At 31.0% G+C, this 25,120-nt stretch overlaps 1 protein-coding gene across 2 annotated transcripts in view; it reads right to left on the bottom strand.

Moving 5' to 3' along the window:
• The window catches only part of LOC127287853 (LIM domain only protein 3-like), a 110,950-nt gene that overhangs the window by 13,954 nt on the left and 71,876 nt on the right, over nucleotides 1–25,120 (bottom strand). The gene's annotated exons all lie outside the window — the stretch shown is intronic.

The raw sequence follows: 25,120 nt of genomic DNA, 5'->3' as shown, positions 1-25,120 counted from the left end.
TTTTGTTGGCGTAGTAGAAATTCCGACGGATAAAGTAGGCGGGACACTAAAGCGTTGCTAATTCTCTTTAAGATCGCTTTCCGTTCTGCTCTGTCACGGAAATTGCTGAGAAAATAAAAACAAGTTGCGAAACCACCCTTCATCCTGCAATTATCGAGCTTTTTTAAATGCTAAAAATTCTAGTTTAATTTAAAAAAAAGAGGAAAAAAAAATAATAAAGAAGCAACGGAGAGTTCGACGATAGGTCAGAACTGACGTAAATTCACGTTTTAGAGAAATTTCTTTAACAATTTTATTTATTTTAATGTTAAAAATATTTTTTGTAATTAAAATTTTTTATTTTTTTTTTTTACCAAGATCGTGTTGAGAATTAATTTTCCCCTTAATTTGGAATATAATGGACCAGAGTAGGATTTTTTTTTTTTTTTCACTTTAAATATATGTTTCGCGGGAAAGAGACTAATGTGAAGAGCGTTTAGCGTTTTGTACACCACGTTATCATCAAAACATGACACGTATCTTTGTTGGAAATCATAACACCATTATACAAAAGCACCCTCACTCTAATGCTTCTTTTTTATGGGACTCGATTCTATATCGTGGATCGATTTTAGTTCACATCGTGGGTACTTATCGTACCCCTTTACGAGGGAGCATTGCTTTTTATGGCGTCGATGTTCGATGTTCCGATTTCGACAAAAGTGACATTTTTTTTTTTTTTTTTTTTCATTTTTAATATCTGACAAGAAACAGGAACCACGTTTCTTCATTATATAAATGTGTATGTGACAGAAATATTTCTCATAAAAAATTAAAGATTTTTTTCCTTATCAACTGTTACTAAGGATTATTTTCCATAGCGATCGTTACTAAGGATTTCTTTCCCTAGCAACCGTTGCTAAGGATTTTTTATCCCTTAGCAACGGTTAATATAGATTATTTTCCATAGCAACCATTGCTAAGAATTTTTCTTTCCATAGCAACCGTTGCTAAGGATTTTTCTTTCCCTAGCAACGGTTACTAAAGATTATTTTCCATAGCAACCGTTGTTCAGGACTTTTCTTTCCTTAGCAACGGTTAATAAAGATTATTTTCCATATCAACCGTTGCTAAGGATTTTTCTTTCCTTAGCAACCGTTACTAAGGATTTTTTTCCATAGCAACCGTTACCAAGGATTATTTTCCATAGCAACCGTTGCTAAGGATTTTTCTTTCCCTAGCAACGGTTACTAAAGATTATTTTCCATAGCAACCGTTGCTAAGGATTTTTCTTTCCTTAGCAACCATTACTAAGGATTTTTCTTTCCCTAGAAACCGTTACTAAAGATTATTTTCCATAGCAACCGTTACTAAGGATTTCTTTCCCTATCAATAGTTGCTAAGGATTTTTTTCCATAGCAACCGTTGCTAAGGATTTTTCTTTTCCTAGCAACCGTTACTAAAGATTATTTTCCATATCAACCGAAACCCTTTGATAGAGGCGCCATTTACGTAAATTAATTATTTATTTACTCTATAAATTTAAATTAGCAAAATTGAACTAATAAATAGTGAAAAAATAAATTAGTTTTCGAAAAATATGAATTAAATTTGATTTCCTATTTCCTTTTTAATATTATTATCAAGTTAGAGGGTCCTGAGAGAAGAATCCAATATTTAGGAATAATCTAGCCAGTGGGATATGTTTTCAAAGAGCACCGAAGGTGTCGACGTGCTCTGATTTCAGTATTAGAAGAAATAAGGTTTCGCGGATAGAGAATGAAAGAGAGTGGGGGAGGGTTACTGTTATACCAACTGTCGCCTCGAGTTGGACCTTTAAAATCTAACATTGGCCATTCTCTTCTTTTTTTATTGCCGGTTTTAAAATGCGATCTTTCCTGGTATTTTTTTTTCTTTTTTGTGAATATATATGCAGGCAAAAAAAAAATACTAGAGAAATAAGCACGCGTAAGAAAAAAAGATCAATATATTATATGATGCAAGGGGTACATTTTTTATTCCTTTGCCAACAATGTAAAATGCCTCGAGAATCATTTCGTCAGGATTTTCACAAGGACATTGTGATTCATGTCAGGTGCCATTGTCATCAGTCTTTCGGCACCTGAATGAGAGTCGTGTCCAAGCAATTTGTTTCTTAAATTACATTTTTAAAAGATTAATTCTCAAAATTATGCGTAAATAAGTTCTGAAAAAAAAAATTTTGAATTAGAATAAAAATTTTATTTACACTAAATAAAAATTTACCTTGCGCTAAATAATTTTTTTTTTTTTTAAAATGTTAAGTCTGAGACAAATATACTTTTTATTAACTCTAAATAAATTTTATTCACCTCAAATAAGTGTCAATATTTCAGTGGGTGTAGATAATTAATATCGGGAAAAAAATTTTATATATACTGTAAAAATGTTCAAGAGTATAAGTGAGTATATTTTTTTTTCTGATTTTTAGTGGAAGAAAAAAAAATTCAAATAGTATAGCGAATAATATAAAAAAGTATTCAGTAGTATAGTAAAAGCAGAGAAAGAGAGATACATGTACACGCGGGCATTGCGTATTCAACGGACGCCGTGTCCCGTGGTGGAATCCTGTTTAGGTTTATGTCGGGATTTCTGTCGAGTGGTTTATTCCGGCGCTTATGCAAATGCAGACGTGATTTTTTTCAGCACCTCCACACCTGCGCGGTATACTAAACATTTACGGCATTTGATACGAGCGTCCCGCACTATATTGCTGCATCATGAAATCCGGAAAGATTGCCAACTCAGATGTTTTCACAACTCAAAACTATTTTTCTTGTTGTTTCATTTTTTTTTATCAACAATGTAGAAAAATATGATAAATTGTAAGAAAAATAATTTTGTTTAATTAAATTTTTCATGAAATCCCGTGTAGAAATTGAAAGATGGTGCAGATCAGGACCAGATTAGGCGAAATATGGCCCTAGTTAGGGAAATGATCAAATGAAACACCTTACTTGAACTGGACCTGACAATACATTTTGAAATTAAGGGCCAAATAGGGTTATCAAAGGGGCCACAGATGTCATTATTTTGTTTAATTAATTCAGTTAATAACCTCTTTCCTGTCATTAACATCATTTTAAAAAAAACACGTTTGCATGTATTTTCTAGCTCAGCAATTAATAAAGTGCCGTTCGTGCTAAAAATATTTGAAATTTTACAAACTAAGTGAACAAAAATTATATAAATTATGATGTATTGATAGTAGGTAAAGCATTTTGTTTAAATTACAAAAAAATAGGTTGGCTTGACAGTATTGAAAAAACTACAATGTTTCTTCCTGCTCAACATTAAAATTTTAATCATATAAAGATAATTAAATCACAAATTATAATTAATACAATTAACTTTTGTAATAATTTTGTTTATATAAATTATTTTTACTATTAATTATTGAAAATCGAAATAAAATACTGAAATGAAAAAAATTGTTAACCCATTCGTTTAAGTTAGTAAATTTTTATTTTTTCAAACAAAATGAGATTATAGAGGATACAATATATAAACGAAAAAAAGTAACACAACAGAAATGAACTTTAAAAATCTAACTTCATCCTCATCTTGCGTCCTCTTTCCTAATCTTTTGCATTGTTAAACACAATTGCGAAGAGACCTAGAACGCTGTCTTAGCTCAAGTTGAATTTTTCCATCAGTACATCTGGAATAATTAAAAAAATTCGAAATTTTAATAAATAAATAAATATCAATTAAATTTTAATAAAATAAAATTTTATATGTTTATATAATTACTTATTAGAATTATTTTTTTAATGATAAGAAAATTAAAAAGTTTCAACAATTTGTAATTTAAAAAATGTTAAATACTTAAGCAATATTAATTTCAAGAATAAAATGCAAATTTAAAGGTTTTTGAAATATTTTCTTTAAAAATTAAATAATTTTGTTTCGTTTAAAAATAACTTTTTGCAAAATTTCAAAATGTATCATTAACCTAAAGAGAAATAATTTCAAGAAACATGTTTTAAAAAATAAATAATTTTTTGCAGTCATAGAAATGGTCCGCATAGATAATTTTGGTGTAATTTAACTTTGCAACATGATATTTAGATAAAGAAAAATTATAGAAGTTTCTAAAATTAATTGTTAGAAAATCTTAATTAAAAATATTTACTTACTTTCTTTAGTGTTTTGCATTAAATTTTTAAGTCCTTTTTATAAATCGATATCTCCTCACTCTTTTTGTACTTTTTTCCTTTGACATTTTATTGTAACACTTCTTTATTTTAAACATTCAGGAAAGACATTCATTGACAATCTGACATTTATTTTTATTACTTGAATGTGGTCATTAAAAAAAGAAATACCAAAGATTGCATTTATTACTTTTTTTAAAAAATGATTTTTGTATTCTAGGGCCCCTATCAGGTCCCGGTAATTCCCCGATTAGGCTATAATGAGGCAACCCTTATCAGGCCCAGATAGCAAATAGGATTTAACTAGATCAATTTCTACACGGAATTATATCAAAAAATATAAAATTGAATAAAATTTTTTTTTCATGATATTTAGTGAGAAAAGATGTCGAAGATATTGTCGTTGAAAGGAAAAGGGATGGGGGTGGAGGGGTGAAGAGGGGAAACACTGGTATATCAAGGAGTTAAAGGAGAGAGAGAGAGAGAGAGAGAATGGGTTCTGTTGTTTCGATAATGGCTGGTTACCTCGCGTTCTGTCGTTAATTACTTCAGACTGTCAGGGTATCAGGCATTCTCGGCGCGCTAATTCGATCAAGAGTGAACTCGCTCGCTTGAAGGCGAGATGGAGATGACTTGAAATACACCAAACCGAGTGCCGTCGCTTTCAGGGACAGATTTACCCACCAGACGGTTGACATCCCTATCTAAATGTCACGTCAGAAAGCATACGACCAAATGCTATTCGATACCATATTATATTCCTCTAAAATAGATCTCCATTTACTATTCAAAATATACTTTGTAAATCAAATTTAGTAAATCCTCTCTATATTATAATATTCACGATATAATAAATTCTTCATTCAATCGACGAATTAATTATAAAACATTTAATATTAAAATAACATTTCGATTATATATTTGATATTAAAAGGAAATTTTTTTTTTAATGGAAAAAATTATATTTGAAAAAAAGAATTGACGGTAATTCGTCTCGTTTCGTTAAAATGCCAATGATTTTTTTGCCCGTCGGGTATTGACTATATTGCCCACTGTGAAATTTTCTCGATATGTAATTCCAACGCTTGGAACTTGGATCTAAGTGTTTGCTTCAGGCGATTTTGGAATTTATTTTATATATATGCCCTTCTGTCTTTTTTTTGTTCATTTTTTTTTTTGTCCAAAAGGAAAATTCCACTTTTATTGACGGAAATAATCTTTTAAGATTGCTCGTCATCTTCAAACTCTTTTTTTTGTTATTCTCTTTCCATATTCATTTTTCTTACCCCTTCCTTGTATTTATGAGATGACTCGGAAATATTGCACTTTCATCCGCTCATTCAACCCTTTTATAGGGTAATGCGATCTACCACAGAATCCTTCCCTTGAAAGGATCTTAATTTCCCCGACAATCTAGGTCATTAATATGGCTTATAAATATAGAGGCGAATATTCCAAGAGATTATTAATAGAAGGAAATATTTTATACTCTTGATTTTATTATATAATTGTATTGGTATTTCTTGTTCCATAGAGAATTAATTTTAAAGAAGAATTAACTCTAGAGAATTAGAAGAAAAAAAATTCCCGTTTACAGGAAGTGGAAGTTTTGAATATATATATATATATCTAGTTTGAAAATCACGTAATAGAAATTTCAAATTCTCTTGACAAACAGAGGAAACCCCAAGTGGCAACACTTTGGCGTGTTCAGAGGAACGACTGGTTGCTCGAATAAACTTCGACTTGATCAGAAATTCGCGAAGGAGGAAGCAACGATGAGAGCTTTAGCTTACCCATAAGGATTCCGTTGGTTGCGCTCCTACTCAATTTGCATCAAGCCTTGGAGAGACAACGGGACCTTCGTTTTCTCTCTATATCTCTCTTGCTCTGTTTCTCAACCCCCCACGAAGTTGGAAGTCTAACGCGTTTAGCAGAGACTCGAACCCCTAATCAGATCTTCCGCTGGCAAGGTAGCTTAAAGGTTTGAGGCATTGCTATATATCTAAGATGCTGCTAAGTGTGAAGTTAATGGAGTCAAGACGTCGAGCCTCTTCTTCAGTATAGACGACGAACACCGTTTTCATCATTTATGTGTTTCCCACCCACTCACCTTACCCTTTACAAACTAAATATCTTCCACCTGATTCTATAAACATCCAATGTAGAAATTTGTCTATACCTTCTAGTTGACATTGATATTAGGGAAAATTGATTTAAAAGAGAATACCTATTTCTTCTTATATGAAAAATATATTTTCATTAATACAATTTCAAAATGCAGTAAAATTTTCGAAATCGAACAGAAATTTTATTAGAAGTATTACCAAATTTTGTTGAACAGAATTTTTATTCAACAGATTATGACTAAAGGAAAATTTTCATTGGATAGAAAATCTGTTAACAGATTTTAAGTACCGTTATCGGTTGTGAGATGAAAATCCTTACCCATAAGTTTGAATAGAGTTGGATAGTTTGTTAATGTTAAAAACGATCGATATTAGTCCATCGTCTAAGCTGTTCGCCACTCTGCATAATCTCTGGCTTGCTAGTTAGGCTGACATTGTTGGAAAATGGTAGTATATAGATGCTACCTCCATTGAGAATTGCAAAGTTAGTAGGTTGGCTACTGCTGCTACTGCAAAAGGAGAGCCAAGAGGCTAGGGGGATTAAGTATGACTTAGTACTTAAGTTTCCATCATTAGCTTCCTAGCTTGGACCCACACGAACTTTCTCCTGGATACACTAAACAGGTACCAAAAGTTATCTTTACCGGCGAGCACTCTCATGGTTTCGTTCTCCAAAGTTTAGCCCCTCCTTCAACTTTAGTAAGACTAAAGAAACTTCTAAGTCAACATTATTGATCTTTGAACAAATCTCTTAATTGAATTTCAAATTATTTGAATTAAAAATAGTTGAATTAAAGTAAAAAAATAAATTTTGCTATGCTAATAAGTTGAAATCAGAAATCTTAATCAGTGTATGGACCCTTATGGGATTTCTCGTTGTGTATATATATATAGTGATATAGAAGGGAAAACAGGTTCGAGAAACACACATAATTCAAAGTTGCAAGGACCGCAGTCTAATTACCGAATCTTGTTGGGAGTTCAGTGAAAGCCAAGCTAGGAAAACTTGGACCTATACTCTTGTTAGAAACGGGAATAGAGGGGTGGAGTTGCGAAGGAAAAGCCGCATTATCACGCCAACACTATCCCGTGGGTGGTTGCCTAAAATCGGACCTTAACGAAAATTTAAAGGACTTCTCTGTATATAGATAATTTCACCCTTTAGTGTGTCTTCTTATCCATAATGTATATATATATATTGTCTTTTGCATTTGCTTCTAACTTTATCTCGAAATAACTGAGTTTCTCACTTTACTTCCGGTCCTTTACTATTGCCTTGGACCGGAAATACTCAACAGTTTGAATACGAATATCATTTCTCAAGCCGGATTTAGACGATCTAATCCTTTCACAACTGTTCCTTCAATTCTCTGTATTCTTGATAGTGTGTCAAAACTTTGCTACAAGATTGTGTTTTAGTTGTTTATTATGATTATAACCTTTTGATTTTCGTGTGAAAAATTATTTTTTAATCTAACTTTACTTTGATCCAGGATTCGACCAATATTCACCCTAGTTTGGTATTCAATATGGCAATAATAAATATTGTCGAGAAATTTGTTTGATATTCACCTCAAATTTTGTTTATTGCAATTAATTGGTTAAAATTGGCAGCCAGCTTTAAACCACTATTCGACCTAGTTTGTTTGCTAAGGCAGTAATTGGTTAACATTGAAGAATAGTTGCCAATTGTGTATAGTATTGAAAAACATTCCATTATGCGCCCGAGGGGAAAATAAATTAATACCCAGGATTGTACCAATGTTCACCCTAGTTTGGTATTGACTACGGCATTGATAAATATTGTCGAGTTTGTTTGATATTCACCTAAAATTTTGTTTATTGCAATTAATTGGTTAAAATTGGCAGCCAGCTTTGAACCACTATTCGACCTGGTTTGTTTGCTAAGGCAGTAATTGGTTAACATTAAAGTATAAATGCCAATTGTATAGATTACTGAAAAACATTCTAATATTCGCCCGAGGGGAAAATAAATTAATACCCAGGATTGTACCAATTTTCACCCTAGTTTGGTATTCACTACGGCATTGATAAATATTGTCGCGAAATTTGTTTGATATTCACCTCAAAATTTTGTTTATTGCAATTAATTGGTTTACATTGGCAGCCAGCTTTGAACCACTATTCGACCTAGTTTGTTTGCTAAGGCAGTAATTTGTTAACATTGAAGTATAGTTACCAATTGTGTAGAGTATTGAAAAACATTCCAATATTCGCCCGAGGGGAAAATAAATTTCCCAGGATTCGACCAATATTCACCCTAGTTTGGTATTCAATATGGCAGTGATAAATATTGTCGAGTTTGTTTGATATTCACCTCAAAATTTTGTTTATTGCAAGTAATTTGTAAAAATTGGCAGCCAACTTTGAACCACTATTCGACCTAGTTTGTTTGCTAAGGCAGTAATTTGTTAACATTGAAGTATAGTTCCCAATTGTGAAGAGTATTGAAAAACAGTCCAATATTCGCCAGAGGGGAAAATAAATTTATACCCAGGATTGTACCAATGTTCACCCTAGTTTGATTATCAATCCTCGGGAGAAAACCGGCCCAATCTTGGTTACTAATATGTTAATGAATTAACTATCATATTTTCTAGCAAAGTATTCTAAATATTATACTAACGTAGTCTGAGAATATTTTTTAATCATAACTTGGGCGAATACTGGCTCAAACGTGGATCATTTTGATCGAATATCGATTTAATAGTGGAGAGAAATATTAATTAGAAATATTAAATACCAAACTAGGGGGGATACTGGTCAAATCTTGGCTGTCGATTTTAAATCTTAATTCGGTAGCAAAACTGGCTCAATACTGGGCCAATCATGGTTACCAATTTGAAGCAATTATTCAACAATTTAAAATATTTAAAATATCATTAATATTTATAAATGAATCAAATTTTTCTTTATAAAATTATTTTAAAATAAAATCGATTTTAGTCGAAGGGAATATATATGAAAATTGTGAAAATCAAATATGACTCCAATCAGGGAGAAAAACAGACGAAACTCTGATCATCTCTTTTACTGTAATCGAGGGTCTTTCAGAGGAAATTTATTGGCAATCGACGAATCATCGTAACCCTCCACGCAGTCTGCGTGTTTTTCTTCTGCATCGAAAGAGATTCATTCCATTAAGAGACAAAATGTTAAAAATGAAAGAATGAGAGAAGGAAAAAAAAAAGGAAAAAAAAAATAAAAAGAAAGAGATGAACAGAAGTTGAAAATGGATGAAGATTTTTGTATGATAGGTTCAAGAGAGAAGGGGGTTAATCTGTGAGAGCAAATATACGAAAGAGATCGCCATATTTCTCAATAAACGATAAATCAGTAAAGACGCCGTTGCCCTCATGAGGTATATGTGTGTATATGAGACTTTCTCTTATATGGATTTCTTCTTCTGCTTGAGTTTCTGAGCCCCATTAATCTATAGTTATCTACGGCGTGCGCCGGATAAGTGCGTTGGAATGAGCCATTTCACCCTTGGGAGTTTGAATCTACCCTTCACAACTTGGATGGAGAAAGGGCAACCAGAAAGACTAGCCCCTGGGCATCGTAAGGTCTTCCTGATGAGCTGTGCAAAACTCGAAAACGACTTCGTCGACGTTCTTAACGAGAACGTCATTGCAAAAACGAATATCACGCTCTTTTTATCGCATCTTTTTTTTTTTCGTTTTGTTTTTATCTTATTTGATGCTCGACACTTTCATAACTTTCCTTGCGAAAACCTTGGATTTTTCTTTTTGTAATTTTTATTTACAATATTATGCAATTTTTTTTTGCAGGCTTGATATTTCTCATAAAAAATGTTTTACTGGAAAAGTTTTGAGCCTTTTCTTTTTTTTTTTTTTTATTAAAGTTGAGAATTTTATTTTTACTTTATGACACTTTTTCTTTTGAAAAAAAAAAGAAAATAAAACAATAAGCATAAAAAAATGAAAAGTTGAGATTATGATTTCCATTGTAGAAACACTTGACAATAATGGTCCGTCATAAAAGGTATTGATTTAGAATGAAAAGGGGGTCAAAGGAATAAAAGGGATGAGAATATTGTCCATGGTTGTATTTAGGAAACTTAATAACCCGCGTCAGAATGTTTTCGTGACAGAATGCATGAAAAGAGGGGGTTGTATATGTAGGATGGAAATTCACTGGTACAATGTACTATATATATATATGCTATATACATATATAGTTTGGTATTATACAAACTATGAATACTAGAAGCACCAAAGTGACGTCAGACGTGACAAGAGATATTATATCTAACCGCCTGCTTCTGTTAGACGAGAAACCGAGTGTCTGTTACAGATATTGTGTAACTCAGACGCCAATGTGTCATGAGAGAGTCGTCGAGACTCACCACTGTGAATATTACTGTCTCACAAACAGATACACAAATTATTTGCATTAAATGCCATCTGTGAATTTCATTGATATTGTTTCCAATTGAGTTTTGAATTTTATTTTTAGATTATAGAAAAATTTTGCATTATTGGTAGTCTAGATTTGTCTCCGAGTATGGTAGTCATAATTAACAGCGACTATTTGTCCAAATTGCTGCAATTATTAACAATTAACCATTACCCAGGATTGAACCAACATTTACCCGGGTTTGGAAATTCTGTAATTAATAGATATTGGTACCTGATATTGATTCAATATTTTCCTAAGTTTGATTTTGCAAATTAGTGATTAATACTGGTACCCAAGATTGCGCCAGTATTTGCCCAAGTTTGTTTTTATTGCAATTATTTGATTAAAATTTGTTATCCATGATTTTACCAATATTTAATCTACTTTGAATATACTGAAATTATTTCACAAACATTAGCCATTATTCCCCCAAGTTTGGTAAGAAATTCTGTTATTATTTTATTAAATATAGTTTACAAGATTCAACCAATATTCACCCTAGTTTGGTATTCAATACTGTAAGAAAATGTTAAATATTGTCCGGAATAAATTTGTATTATATTCACCCAAAATTGGTATAAAAGGCTGCAATTAATTTGTTAACATTGTAATCTCCGGCTATCATTTCCATCAATCATGGGCAAAAAATGGCTTAATGTTGGTTACTAATGTTAATATTTGACGTTAATTTACTAATAGTTGCTGCTAAAGTAGAGGGAATATTAAATTAACTTTTGCTGTGAATATTTTCGAATCCATCAATTTATTTATATGTAAACTTGGGCAAATACTGGGCCTATCGTGGGTACCACTGCTAGTCGATTATTAAATGAAATATTGCCTATGAAACATTGGCGAATATCAGGCTAATTTTGAATGAAAAAATGTATTAATTAATTTTCAGTATTATATACCAAACTAGGGTGAATATTGGGCCAATCGTGGGTACCAGGAATAATTAATTATTTTCTGGAATATTGATCATCAAACATGAACAAATATTAGACTAATTTTGGAAAACAAAATATATCAATTTGCAGTATTATATTACAAACTAGGGCGAATACTGGGCCAATACTGGCGAACAATATTAATCAGTTAATTTACTTTTTTTCACCTTAAATATATAAAAAAAAAAATTAAAATAAAAACTATGAATTTGTAAACATTTAGAATTCTTTAAAAGAATAAAACTTTTTTTTAAAACCATTTTCATAAATGTAACTAATATTTAAATTTCATGAGTTCATTGCTTTCTGCATAACGAATTTTCATACTCTACAGAGTTCACTGACAATTTTCTCCCTAGACCTTCTAAAATATGAAAGGAAAGTTGAAAAAGTTCAACTACTCGTGATATCGATAAATAATGACTCGTGTATGATCTAAATAAAGAGCAGGTTCGACGACATTACACGTGAAAGCATCAAGGATAAAATAAGAGTATATAAAAGGAAAAGTAAAGCATACATACAAGTTCCTTGCAACATATTTCTTTCATAAATCGACTTGGAAAGTTAGTCCACGTAGCGAGTTCTACCTTCAAATCGATATCGCATTCGTGTCGATATAATACACGATTTTTTTTTTTTTTTTGGAAAAAGAAAGAAAGACTATATTTTATAAGGAAAAAAAGGAGGAGAAAGAAGAGGGGAAAAAGGAAGATATCAAAAAGAGAGGGTAACTTCAACTCTTGCAAAGCCTTGGTTCGTCCAGTGCATCAATTTCAACTTTTAGCATGGTGCCACTTGAACATTCTTTTAAGCAGAGGCATTTTCTTCCACTTAACTTTCCAACGATAAGACCAAAAAAAAAAAAAAAAACCCTTTGAGTGGTAGGAGTGGAAAAAGAGAATAGTCTTACCGAGGGGAGAGTATGAGCTAGTATAAAGTTGTTCGTTTAGTTCGTTAAAATGTCTCGAGACTCGCCGTGTAGACAAGGAGAGGATTTTCTCGAGTTATGAGGCCCGAGGTGAAAAGATAACCTACAGGCATTACTCACGTATTCTAAATGGAGAATCCAAGCGAATCAGAAATGCATCTACCGTCGATCGATATACATATATATATATATATATACATAAGACAGGAAATTTCGATTCATTTTTAACGGGGGAAAATTTATGGCTTTGTTATCTAGATTTCGTATCTTTTTTTATTATTCGACAATCTTTCGATTCGGAATTTTTCTTCTGGCATATATGATAAATATATGACCTATATATAATCCAAGAAAAACATTTGATATGAAATTTTTGATAATATCAATTTTAATATGAATTTTAGATATATTTTATGAATAATTGAGATTATTTATAATTTTCTTTAGGAATTATTTCTTTGTTTATCAATTTTATTATTTTTTTTTAATTTGTTTATTTATATATTTTATTTATTTATTTCATTTATTTATTTTTTATTTATTTATTTAGCTAGGTAATTGATAAGAGTTGATTATTTTATGATCAATTTTACAACTAATACTCATTTTTTTTATTAATTATTTTTGCATCAAAATAAATTTAGTGCAAAAAAGAATAAATGTTTTTTTCTATTTCAGTAGTACATGTGGATTTTAGTCAGACATAATTTATTATATGTGAAATCAGTAGTAAAAGTAGATATATAGTCAAAATAGTTAATATTTTCGTTTAATTTTATCAGTAGTACAAGTGGGTTTCAATCAGACATAATTATTTAAATATAAAACCAGTAGTGAAGGTAAATAAATAGTCAGTCTAGTTAATTTTTTTGTTTAATTTTATCAGTAGTACAAGTGGATTTCAGTCAGACCTAATTATGTACATATAAAACAGGTGGTAAAGGTAAATAAATAGACAGACTACTTTATTTTTTCTGGTAATTTTATTAGTAGTACAACTTGGTTTTAGTCAGATATAATTTATTAAATGTAAAATCAGTAGTAAAAGTCGATATATAGTCCGACTAGTTAATTTTTTCGTTTAATTTTATTAGTAGTACAACTTGGTTTTAGTCAAACATTACTATTTAAATATAAAACCAGTAGTGAAGGTAAATAAATAGTCAGACTACTTAATTTCTTCGTTTAATTTTATTAGTAGTACAAGTGGGTTTCAGTCAGACCTAATTATGTACATGTAAAACCGGTAGTAAAGGTAAATAAATAGTCAGACTAGTTTTTTTTCTTTTATTTTATTAGTAGTACAACTTGGTTTTAGTCAGACATAATTTATTAAATGTAAAAGCAGTAGTAAAGGTAAATAAATAGTCATACTAGTTAATTTTTTCTTTTAATTTTATCAGTAGTACAACTGGGTTTCAGTCAGACATGATAATTTAAATATAAAACCAGTAGTAAAGGTAAATAAATAGTCAGATTAGTTAAATTTTTTTTACAATTTTATCAGTAGTACAACTGGGTTACTGTCAGACATTCTAATTTAAATCTAAAACCAGTGGTAATAGTAAATAAATAGTCAGACATTTAATTTACTTTAATAAATAATTTCTTTTTTTGTTTTCGTTTGATTAGAATAATTTTTTTTTATGACCCAACCTTTTTTTTACAATTACATAAAATTAAATTAAATAATAAATAAAATTACCTTCTAATTGTTATTAACACTGATTTTTTTATTTTTAAAAGAAAATCTTTTTTATCTCTGTATCAAAATCTTTTTTTCAATCTTATCACAGAAAATTATAAGGTATTAAAATAAGCTGCAACGCTTATTATTTTAATTCCATTTTGCTTAATTTAATACCAAAATGGATTAAAATAGGCAAAATTGTATAATAAGCGTTGCAGCTTATTTTAATGCCTTTTAATTTTCTGTTTAACCAGCATTTTTTTTTTAAATTTAATGCCATTTCTATTTTTTAGAAAATTCTTTTTTTTTTCGTTAACGAATGATTAATTTAAATTAATTCTGAATCGAATGATATTGTTTGTGTTTTCCATATAAATGAATATCGGAGGTAGAGAGGGGGGGGGGATTTAATGAAGAATGAGAGTTGTTAATTTTCATCTGTGTGTGTGTGTTTATTGTTAGGGATTTTTGTATAAACGCCACGCATCGTCGATCATATGACATGGCAACGAAGTGTGTAGCCTGATTATAAATCGTGCTAGTTTAGAGGCCCGAGCGTTGCCGATAAATTGGAATTTTATTATCGCTAATAACCATCCGAAATTATTATTCTACGATATTTACAACGGGGCTAACCGAGAGAGAGAGAGAGAAAAGGATTCCTCCCCTCAATGCCTATCCATACCTCGATTGTGTTACGAGCTTTCTCGGCCATTATTTACCCGTGTATTACCCATACGTTCCATCCCCGCATGATTCGATCCGCTGCGTTGCTTTTCGTTACTGCGAGCATACGATTGTTTATTGGCAAAAATTAACGCCCAATTTGTATGGTCATTGTTGACGGTTATTATTATTTTATCGTTCACTAGCACCGCTTTCGAGTTCCGCGCGCCAAACTTCTTCATTTATTACTCATACGCGAGGTTGTAAATTGAAATATAAATTCTACAAACGGCTTATATATATATATATATATATTTAATTTTTATACTAAAATTTTTATTGTTACGAATTTTATTTAGTTTCCCTTTTTTTAATTGTTAATTATTATTCTCAGATTTGAAAATTTTATTTCTATTTTTAATTTCACTCTCTATAATTTTTTTTTTTTTAAACCCAATTTGACTTTTTTTGAATTAATTAAATTTTACCAATTTTTTTTTTACTGGTAATTAGTTTTGTTGTATTAATTAAAAAAAATTTTTTTTTTACAAATGTAGAATAAACTTACAACGTTTTTTTTTTTTCTTTTGTAAAAAGTTAATTCAGTGACGGTTTCACGAGTGTTATTTTACGATTATGTGAAGGGATGTTGGAAATGAGAATGACTATATACGATGATTACACAACGGGAATGACAGTGTTCGTCATCGAGTTACGATCCTGCATTGTTAGCATATATACGAATGCCGATTTGTATTGGGTCACGTTTCATCTACAACATATAATAGAATTTACTAACGGTTTTCGATTTTCAAGTCACTGACTAATTAGCAAATCCACAATACCTAATTTATTAATTATTATTATTATTTTATCAAATTTGAAAAAAGGAAACAAAAAATTTTTCACACACTTTCAATTTTTGATAATTTTATAAAAAAAATAAATATATTTTGTTTTTTTAAAAATAAATTTCATATTTATTAAAAATTTTAAATGTAATAAATAAAAAATTTGACAGTGATACATTTCGATAACATATTTTAGCAGATATATATATATATATATATATATATATATATATATATATATATTATTGTGTAATGCTACAACATATTAAATTTTGCGTTTGCTCGATTAAATTTGTGTATTTAATCGAACCTGATGCCTCACTAATTAGCCTGTCGAGCTAATTTCGAGCTGTCGGTTACTTTCCTCCAACTGATTGAGCACGTTTTCTCTGATTGGTTTATAACATACATTTCTACATGAGCGAGAATTAAATTTGCCTTCTATTGGTTTTCTAATGAAATGTAAATCGATATATCATCAATATATAAACACAAAAATAATTTAATTGATACAAAATTAAAATAGTAAAACACAAATATTTTATTTTCAAATTAAAAAATTTCAACTCTCACTAACATATTCTCTAATAAATTATTTTTTACAACGAATAAAACGATAATTAAATTATTGATTTAATGAAATTTTAAAGAATTCAATTTTACAATTTGGAAATTTTTTTAAAATTTTAATTGAACCGCCTTAAATATCCCAGATATCACGGAAACTTGCAGCAAGCTTGCGGTAAGCTTACCGTGCAAGCTTGTTAAGCTTGCCGCGCAAGCATGCTGCAAGCTTGTCTGAGCTAGCGAAATGTCCCACCCAGGGCAAGTTTGCCGTGAAAGCTTGCTGTAAGCTTTCCAGGAAAGGTTGCTGCAATCTTGCCATGAAAGATTGCTACAAGATTGCTGCAAGCATACTAAGAATGATTGCGGCAAGCTTGCCGTGAAAGATTGCTGTAAGCTTGCTACGTAAGGTTGCAGGAGAATTTCAACAAGCTGCTGGAAAGGTTGCTGCAAGTTTCCGTGCTGTCTGGGATCATTGTTCATTTGAATTGTATATTTATTTATACCAAAAAATCCTAATTAGTCACGCCCCACTTTTCTCGATTTGATATAAATTTATATTTATTTCTATATATCTCTACATATTTTCTCTTTTGGTAAATATATAATTGTGCACACATCAAATACGCTTGTTTAACTCCGAAATTGATTTTGGCTACGAGTCTGATTTTGATGTAATAAATAGGTGTCATTAATCATAGAGAGTGCACACGGTTGTTATTAATCCCATACAATATTATTTTAATGAAAGTTTATACGAGCCCGATACAAATAATTCACGGCGGTCGAGGATTAATTAAGAGACGCATAATTTAATACCGCATAATGTGAATAACACGCGGGTACCGTTTTGAATAGTCGGTGGGGTATAATTAATTGCGAAGGTAAAAATGCAGAATGAGAGTGAGAGAGTGAAAGAGAGAGAGAGAGAAAAGTACGAGAATAAAACGGTTTTGGGTTGTGTACAACATGCAACGAGCGATGGCCCTTAATGTCAGAATTAATTCATAGCCGGCGTCTCTACGTATATAAAGCCACCCCCCCCCTCCCACACTCAGGTTTTTGAAGTGCTGTCATGCAAAGTGATGGCATAATCTCCGGTTTAGGCTCCTTAGTCGAGAGACTACACCTAACTTAAGCTTCGCATGGATTAAATGAAACTTTAAGCTCTTCTTATTACACATGAACCTTCATAATTCATTTCAATGTCTCTTTATTATGGTCGTTGATTAAATTTATTATTGAAAAATTGTAATTTTTAGTAAGATTTAAAAAAAAATTCAAATAGGTTGCTTTTATTTGCTAATTAAGTTTTAATTTGTATGATTAAATAGCTGAAATTTAACATTTTTTTTTACTGAAAATCAAGGGAAAATCATTTATTAATTCTGTATTATCGGTAAAACAGTTAAGATTAATCGGTAAAACAGATTATAATAGTCGGTAAAACAGATTAGAATAATAGAAAAAGATTAGAAGTCGGTAAAACAGATTAGATTAGTCGGTAAAATATTAAACCAGCTGGAATTTACCAATTCAGTGATGTTTTTACTGAAAATCAGTGGAATTATTAATTAATTCTCCATTATCGGTAAAATAATTGGTATTAATTGGTAAAACCAGATTATAATAGTCGGTAAAACATATTAGATTAGTCGGTAAAAGATTAGATTAGCTGAAATTTAACAATTCAGTATTATTTTTACTGAAAACCAGTCGAAATATTAATTAGTTCTCCATTATCGGTAAAACAGTTGAGATTAATAGGTAAAACAGATTAGATTAGTTGGTAAAAAATAGAATGGTAGATATTAACCAATTCAATGATATTTTTTACTGAAAATCTGCCAAAATGATTAATTATCGGTAAAACAGTTTTACTTAATCGGTAAAAGGTTGAACTACCTGGAATTTAACAATTCAGTAATATTTTGTACTGAAAACTAGTCGAAATATTAATTAATTCTACATTATCGGTAAAACAGTTAACATTAATCGGTAAAACAGATTATAATAGTCGGTAAAACAGATTGGAATAATCGAAAGAAGATTAGAAGTAGGTAAAACAGATTCGATTAGTCGGTAAAATATTAGACTGTTGGATATTAACCAACTTAATGATTTTTTTTACTGAAAATCAGTCAAAATTATTAATTATCGGTAAAACAGTTAACATTCATCGGTAAAACAGATTCTAATAGTTGGTAAAACAGATTAGAATAATCGAAAAAAGATTAGAAGTCGGTAAAACAGATTTTACTTAATCAGTAAAGGATTACTACTAAATTTATATAAAAAAAAATTTTTATTCCAAAAGAAAGGGAAAATTTTTTTCGTATTGTTGATAAAATAGGTGAAAAATCGAAAGTGGAAGATTAGAGCCTGCGAATGCACAGCTTGGTTTAAGTTGGAAACATTTGCGTTGCGCATTATAGCTGCTCGTTTGCCATGACTAGGATACTATGTAGTATATAGTTTGGAGTGGGCAAGGGTTAACGGTGGGTGAAAAGAGGCTGAGGGAATGAGAATGAGGGAGATAGAGAGAGGGTAATAGGCGAGGGCTGAACTCAACGTTAGCGTGTGTGTATGCATTTACGTGCAACGTTGCCAATGATTTATGTATACCGCTAATTACCAGCATGCACTGCCACTGTTTTATCCGGCGATCATAGTTTTATTAGGGCAACCTGTGCATTGCGGTATTGTCAGCGCCAAAAACGTCGATGTGTGATCCCATGTCCTCTATATATATATTATAATACCTTGCAAAACAATGTATTGGTATTTTGTCAATTTTAATTAATTTCTATATTATATAATACGGATATATATATATTTTTGAAATGGTTTTACTTTTTCTTTTCTCGTAGATAAATTATATCATAATTTTTTATTACGTTTATTATTTTGTAGTAGGAAAAAAATTCCTCTGCGGTATTTTTACTCCAATGAAAATTTGCCAATCTGGCACTGAACTGGGTGAAACAGGGCAGCTGATAGTGTCCACAGTGGTCCCTAGTGGGGTCCAGGATTGAATCGATTTTAATCGAAATAGAATTTTTTCTGTAGCCCCAACCGGATTTATTTATACGAAATTAGGGCAGCCCGGTGTAGGCCCTGTTTGAGCCTGTTTAAAATTTATCTACGGGCAAAAATATTATTTTGTCATTGATAAATTATTTATTATTTCATATATTATTTTGTGGTAGAAAAAAATTACTCTTTTTTTCAGTGGAAATTCGCCAATCTGGCGCTGACCTGGGTGAAATAGGGAAGCTGATAGGGGCCACTGTTGTCCATGGTTGTGCCCAGGATTGAATCGATTTTAATTGAAATTTCTTCTGTGAACCCAACCGAATTTATTTATACGAAATTAGGGAAGCCCGGTTTGAGCCCTGTTAGAGCCCGTTTAAAATTTTTCCATGGGCAAAAAAAAAATACAAAAAAGTGGGTAATTTTATTTTATTTGACAAAAAGGAGTAAAATTTTCTCCGTATTGTTTATTTTAAGCAATTTTTTTTTTTTTTTTGGGAAAGTAAATGAAAAGGTGAAATTTTTCGATTCGTCAAATCTGAACCGAGACTGAGACCGCTTCCGGTTTTGTGAGTCGGTATCGCGTTCAAGCGCCGATGCATTTGAACAGAGGGTTTCGGTTGCATTTTCACTAGTGATAATCCAACACGTTGAGGCCTCGGTTGCATAAACCGCGCGTTGCTTTGTCATCCGATAGCCTAGACAGGCATTGCCAGCTCTGGTACTCGCTTCGATAGACCTTCCACCCCTCTTTGTCACTCTCTCTCTCTCTCTCTCTCTCTCCCTCTTCTCCTCTCTCGTCTCTCTACTCTACAACCATTAACGTTTCCTCGTTGATCATTATGCCCTCTCGAACCCTCTTCAAAGCTCTCTCTGTTTCATTCGATACTCGCGTATCGTAATAACCGCTTTGTCGATTATAAAATGAATGCCCTTTCGTTGCATCCCATTACGATTGATCAGTGCCAAAATCCGATATAATGCTATACAATAACATGTGGAATAACGAAAAAAAAAGAGAGGAAAAAAAATGTGTGATAAACCATCCACTAAAAATTATTTACTCTTGAAATATATAGTTTTTTTTTTTAAATTCCACTCGCTATGTATCCAGTTTTACAAAACTAGAATTTACCTTTGTGTGATAAAATTGAGAATGATAACAGTTTTACCCTTCAAAGAAAAATATTATTTACCCTTAATTTAAATTCTATAAAAAAGTTTTTGTTGATTTAAAAAAAAATCAATAATTCCCCTTGTAGAAATTTCCCTATCAGGGCCCTAGTAGGGAATGAAACGCCAAACCTGATCAGGACCAAATCAGGGTGACTAGAAAAAAGTGTATTTTCTAATCGGGGCCACATCAGGCGCGGCGTTTCATTTCCAAATAGGGCAGTCTGATCCGGCCCCAATCTGGGCCCTAGTAGGGAATGAAACGCCAAACCTGATCAGGACCAAATCAGGGCGACCAGAAAAATGTGTATTTCCTAATCGGGGCCACATCAGGCGCGGCGTTTCATTCCCAAATAGGGCAGTCTGATCCGGCCCCAATCTGGGCCCTGGAAAAATTTCTGCCTTTTTCAATTGTTTCGAATAAATTTTGCAACAAGTGTAAATAAATATACTTTTTTTTCCAAAAATTCCATTTATTAAATAATTAAAGTAAAAGGAAAGTGTAAAATTAATTTTCGAATGAGATTTAATTTAATTTAATTTTTTTTGGTGTATATTTGTTATATATACAAACAAAACAATTCCCCGGAACAGTTTCGCGCACACACTTGTGCGATGTAAGGTAAACCACCCCCCGGGGGGTTGTTGCTAAATTGGTGGCAGTATATTACCGGTTAGACTCTGCATTTAATTTGAATATAATCGTGAAAGGAGATCTCAAGAGTCCGCCGCTCGGGGGCACTCTCGGTTGGCTTGGGACTGCGTGACGGTGACCGGAAGTAGCCCCGGGACACCGGAAACAAAATGGCCGACCACCCCGGTATCAGGGTCCGTTGAGTGTGAATACCTAGTGCGAAGTTGACTTTACATTGTGCTTTGCTTTACTTTGCTTTCCTAAGAGAAATTCTATTCTTCAATAAAATTATAAATGTATATATATATATATATATATATATATATATATATATATTTAAAGAATTTTGAAAATAAAACTTTGTTTTAAATTCCTCCCCGAAAAATATTACAAAATTATTTTTAAATCAATTAAATTTGCAAAATTTTTTATTTTGAATTAATCGATCAGTAAGTGATTGAGTCAAGGACAACTTTTAGTACCACATTTCTACAATAGATGGCGCTTAGAGCTGAACGTTTAGGTTATGTTTGTGATTTTTGTATTGAAAATACATTTTAATAAAAAATAACTGATGTTTATGTATTCATTAGATCCGAAATATTCAGTAAAAAACTAATTTTGAATTTACATAATTAAAAATTTATGTGTTTAATCAAACGAAAACTATCACTAAACATAAACTAAAATTTTTTGCCTTTATGGTCCCTTTTATTAAATTTAAAAAAAACATTTGGATTTTTAAAAATTATTATTATTATTATTATACAGCTAAAGAGTGGCGTAACTTGACAATGGTATGCTTTACAAGTACAAACAATACAATGCCGTGAAGAGGCTTAATTCTGCGACTCGCGTTGCTTATGAAAAGGGGGTTTGGGGTGTGTGTATATATATATCCTGACAATATAATGGTGAGCTTTTCATAGACAAAGGTCTGAGTTTCGATACTTCATGCCTTGGATCATAAGTCAAGAAAGCTTAGTTTCCCTCCCAAACTCATTTTCCATCGTCACTTGATAAAACGAGTTAACTTTAGAATTAAAAATCAGAGTGAAAATTAATTTTGCCCAGGAGGCTTAAAAAACGATAATTATTGTACAACAAAGAGTCTTATTTGATAAAATTTATTTTAATAATTTAAAGAAAAAAGAGAATTTTTACTTTTTTATTGAACAAATTTAAAAAGTTAACAAAAGTTTAAAACAAAGCACAAAGTCTAAATAGTTAAAATACACACACACGGTTTTTTTTTATCAGTGAGAGCTTTTTTCATGTCTATCAATTTAAATTTTTCATTTTTAGTTTTTTTCTAATTTTTTTTAATTAAATTTTTAAAGATAATAAAAATTTAAATTATTTAATTATTTCTTCTTGCAAAATTAATTACAGCCTCTCAATTAAAAAAATTAAATTTGATTAAATAATGTAAATTTCATTAATTATTAATTATTAATTTTTTTAAAAATTTATATTAAACATTTTTTTATCGGATTTAATTAGTAAGTAGATATAATTTTTTTTTACAATTATCTTTTACTTCTTTTTTTATATATATTTTTTAATTAGTTATATTTTCATTTATCCAACAAAAAAAAAATTAAATTTTCTTTTTAAAATTTTTTATGAATGAATAAAAAAAAAAAAAATAACACATTGACTGAACGTTTTGATTGTATGATATTTCGTGTAAGCTAATGTCAAATGTCTGTGGCATTTCAATGACCTTTATCAAATTTAATCCCCAAGTCGATTGACCTTACATACACTTATAATAATATTAATAGTTATAATGATAATAATGATAATAATGATAATAATGATAATAATGATAATAATGATAATAATGATAATAATGATAATAATGATAATAATGATAATAATGATAATAATGATAATAATGATAATAATGATAATAATGATAATAATGATAATAATAATAATAATAATAATAATAATAAATAATAATAATGTTTCAGTAAAGAGTTTTATTTTTCTTTGTCCATTATATACTCTCAATGTATGTTGATTTTTTTTTTTTTTTTAACAAGTTGTTAAATTTAGGAAGTGGTTAGAGTGACGAGAGTAAAATTACGGGGAATTAAAACGTGGAGTATATATGTCGAAGGAAATGGGTTGAAACCTATAAGGCCACCAACCAACAACCACTCTCCGCACATTGGTTTAAGGGGTTCAAGTGGTTGACCGAAAGGCGGAAACGGATGTGGCAGTTGAGTCACGCAATCTTCAAAGAGCCAAGCATAAAACACCTGAGAGTTGTTTAATCATATAGTTTCTTTTTTGTTGTATATGAGGCAAAAGCTCGTAAATTTTCCAAGGAATTTCTTTGCTTACTTTCTTGTTCCCCGATGACAATTATTTTACAAAAAAAAAAAATTGTAATTAGAATTTTTTTCGATTGTTTTTTTTTTTTATTGTCTTTAAAATAAGTTAAGTATTTTTACTTTATAAAAAAGTTTTGAGTATTTTTTTTTTGATATTTTACTTTTTTTTATTACTACCCGTGCAGAAATTCGCCAACCTGGCTCTGACCTGGTTGAAAGAGGGAACCTAACTGGGTCCAAACCAGGCCCTGGTCGGGCCCCGGTTTGATTGATTTTAATTGGACTAAAATAGGTCATTTTCTGTTGTCCCGTTCGGGTTCCCTGTTTTATGCGATTTTGAAGCTTCCCGACCTGGGCCCTGCCAGGGCCCTTTCACAATTTCTACATGGGTATTGTAATTTATTAATTAATTTATTATTTCTTAATTATTTGCTGTTTATTAGTTTTATTATTATTACCCGTGAAGAAATTCGCTAACTTGGCCTTGACCTGGTTGAAACAGAGAACCTAACTGGGTTCAAACCAGGCCCTGGTCGGGCCCCGGCTTTAATCGATTTTAATTGGACTAAAATAGGTCATTTTCTATTGTCCCGATCGGGTTCCCTGTTTCATGCGAATTTGAATCTTCCCGACCTGGGCCCTTCCAGGGCCTTTTCACAATTTCTACATCGGTAATGTAATTTATTAATTTATTTATTATTTCTTAATTATTTGTTGTTTATTCGTTTTACTGTTATTTCCCGTGAAGAAATTCGCTAACTTGGCCTTGACCTGGTTGAAACAGGGAACCTAACTGGGGCCAAACCAGGCCCTGGTCGGGCCCTGGTTTTTATCGATTTTAATCAGGATGAAATTAATTTTTTGTTTATCATTTGTTCATTAATAATAGATAATCGCTTTTTTTTCGAAAAAAATTTAATTTCTAGATTTATTTAATAATTTTTAATATGAATAAATATTCAAAAAAAAAAAAAACAAAAAAAATACGAATTTATAAATATAAACGTGTGAAATTTGTATGGATCTTAAAATCTAAACGGAAGTATGGAAATCCAGAGTGAGAGTATAATCCAACAAACGTCACACCGGGGGGGAATTCGCATAATCGCGTGCACACACAGGAAGCTTTCCACTTGCGTTTCGTCAGACAATCCTCGAATTCACGAGTTTTCCGAGAAATTAGCAGAGATGATTTGCATCTGACGTTACTTTCATTCCCCTCGAGGCAACGCGCACGTCGTTCGCATAGTTTGAAAACTTTTCCTCTACCTATGTATATATATATATATATATTTTTTCGCCACAGATGTCTTGTGTGTGTGTGTGTGCGCCTTCACTTGTCAATTATCATTTTTGACATCAACAGATTTAAAAAAAATTAACCTTTAAACGAAAAAAAAAATTATTCTCAATATAAGAGGCAATGATTTTTCTTTTCTTTCCTATTAAATTCCTTCGAAAATGCTAGTATTAAAAAATCCTCTCTATTTGAGAATATTTTTTCTCACATCTTCAAAGCTTAAAAAAAAAATTTTA

The sequence above is a fragment of the Leptopilina boulardi genome, unplaced genomic scaffold (assembly GCF_019393585.1).
Source record: "Leptopilina boulardi isolate dan_hultmark-lab unplaced genomic scaffold, ZJU_Lbou_2.1 LbouV2_376, whole genome shotgun sequence".
Taxonomy (NCBI): Eukaryota; Metazoa; Arthropoda; class Insecta; order Hymenoptera; family Figitidae; genus Leptopilina; species Leptopilina boulardi.
The sequence above is the reverse complement of the archived record's forward strand: the minus strand, read 5'-3'. Positions and strand labels throughout refer to the sequence as shown.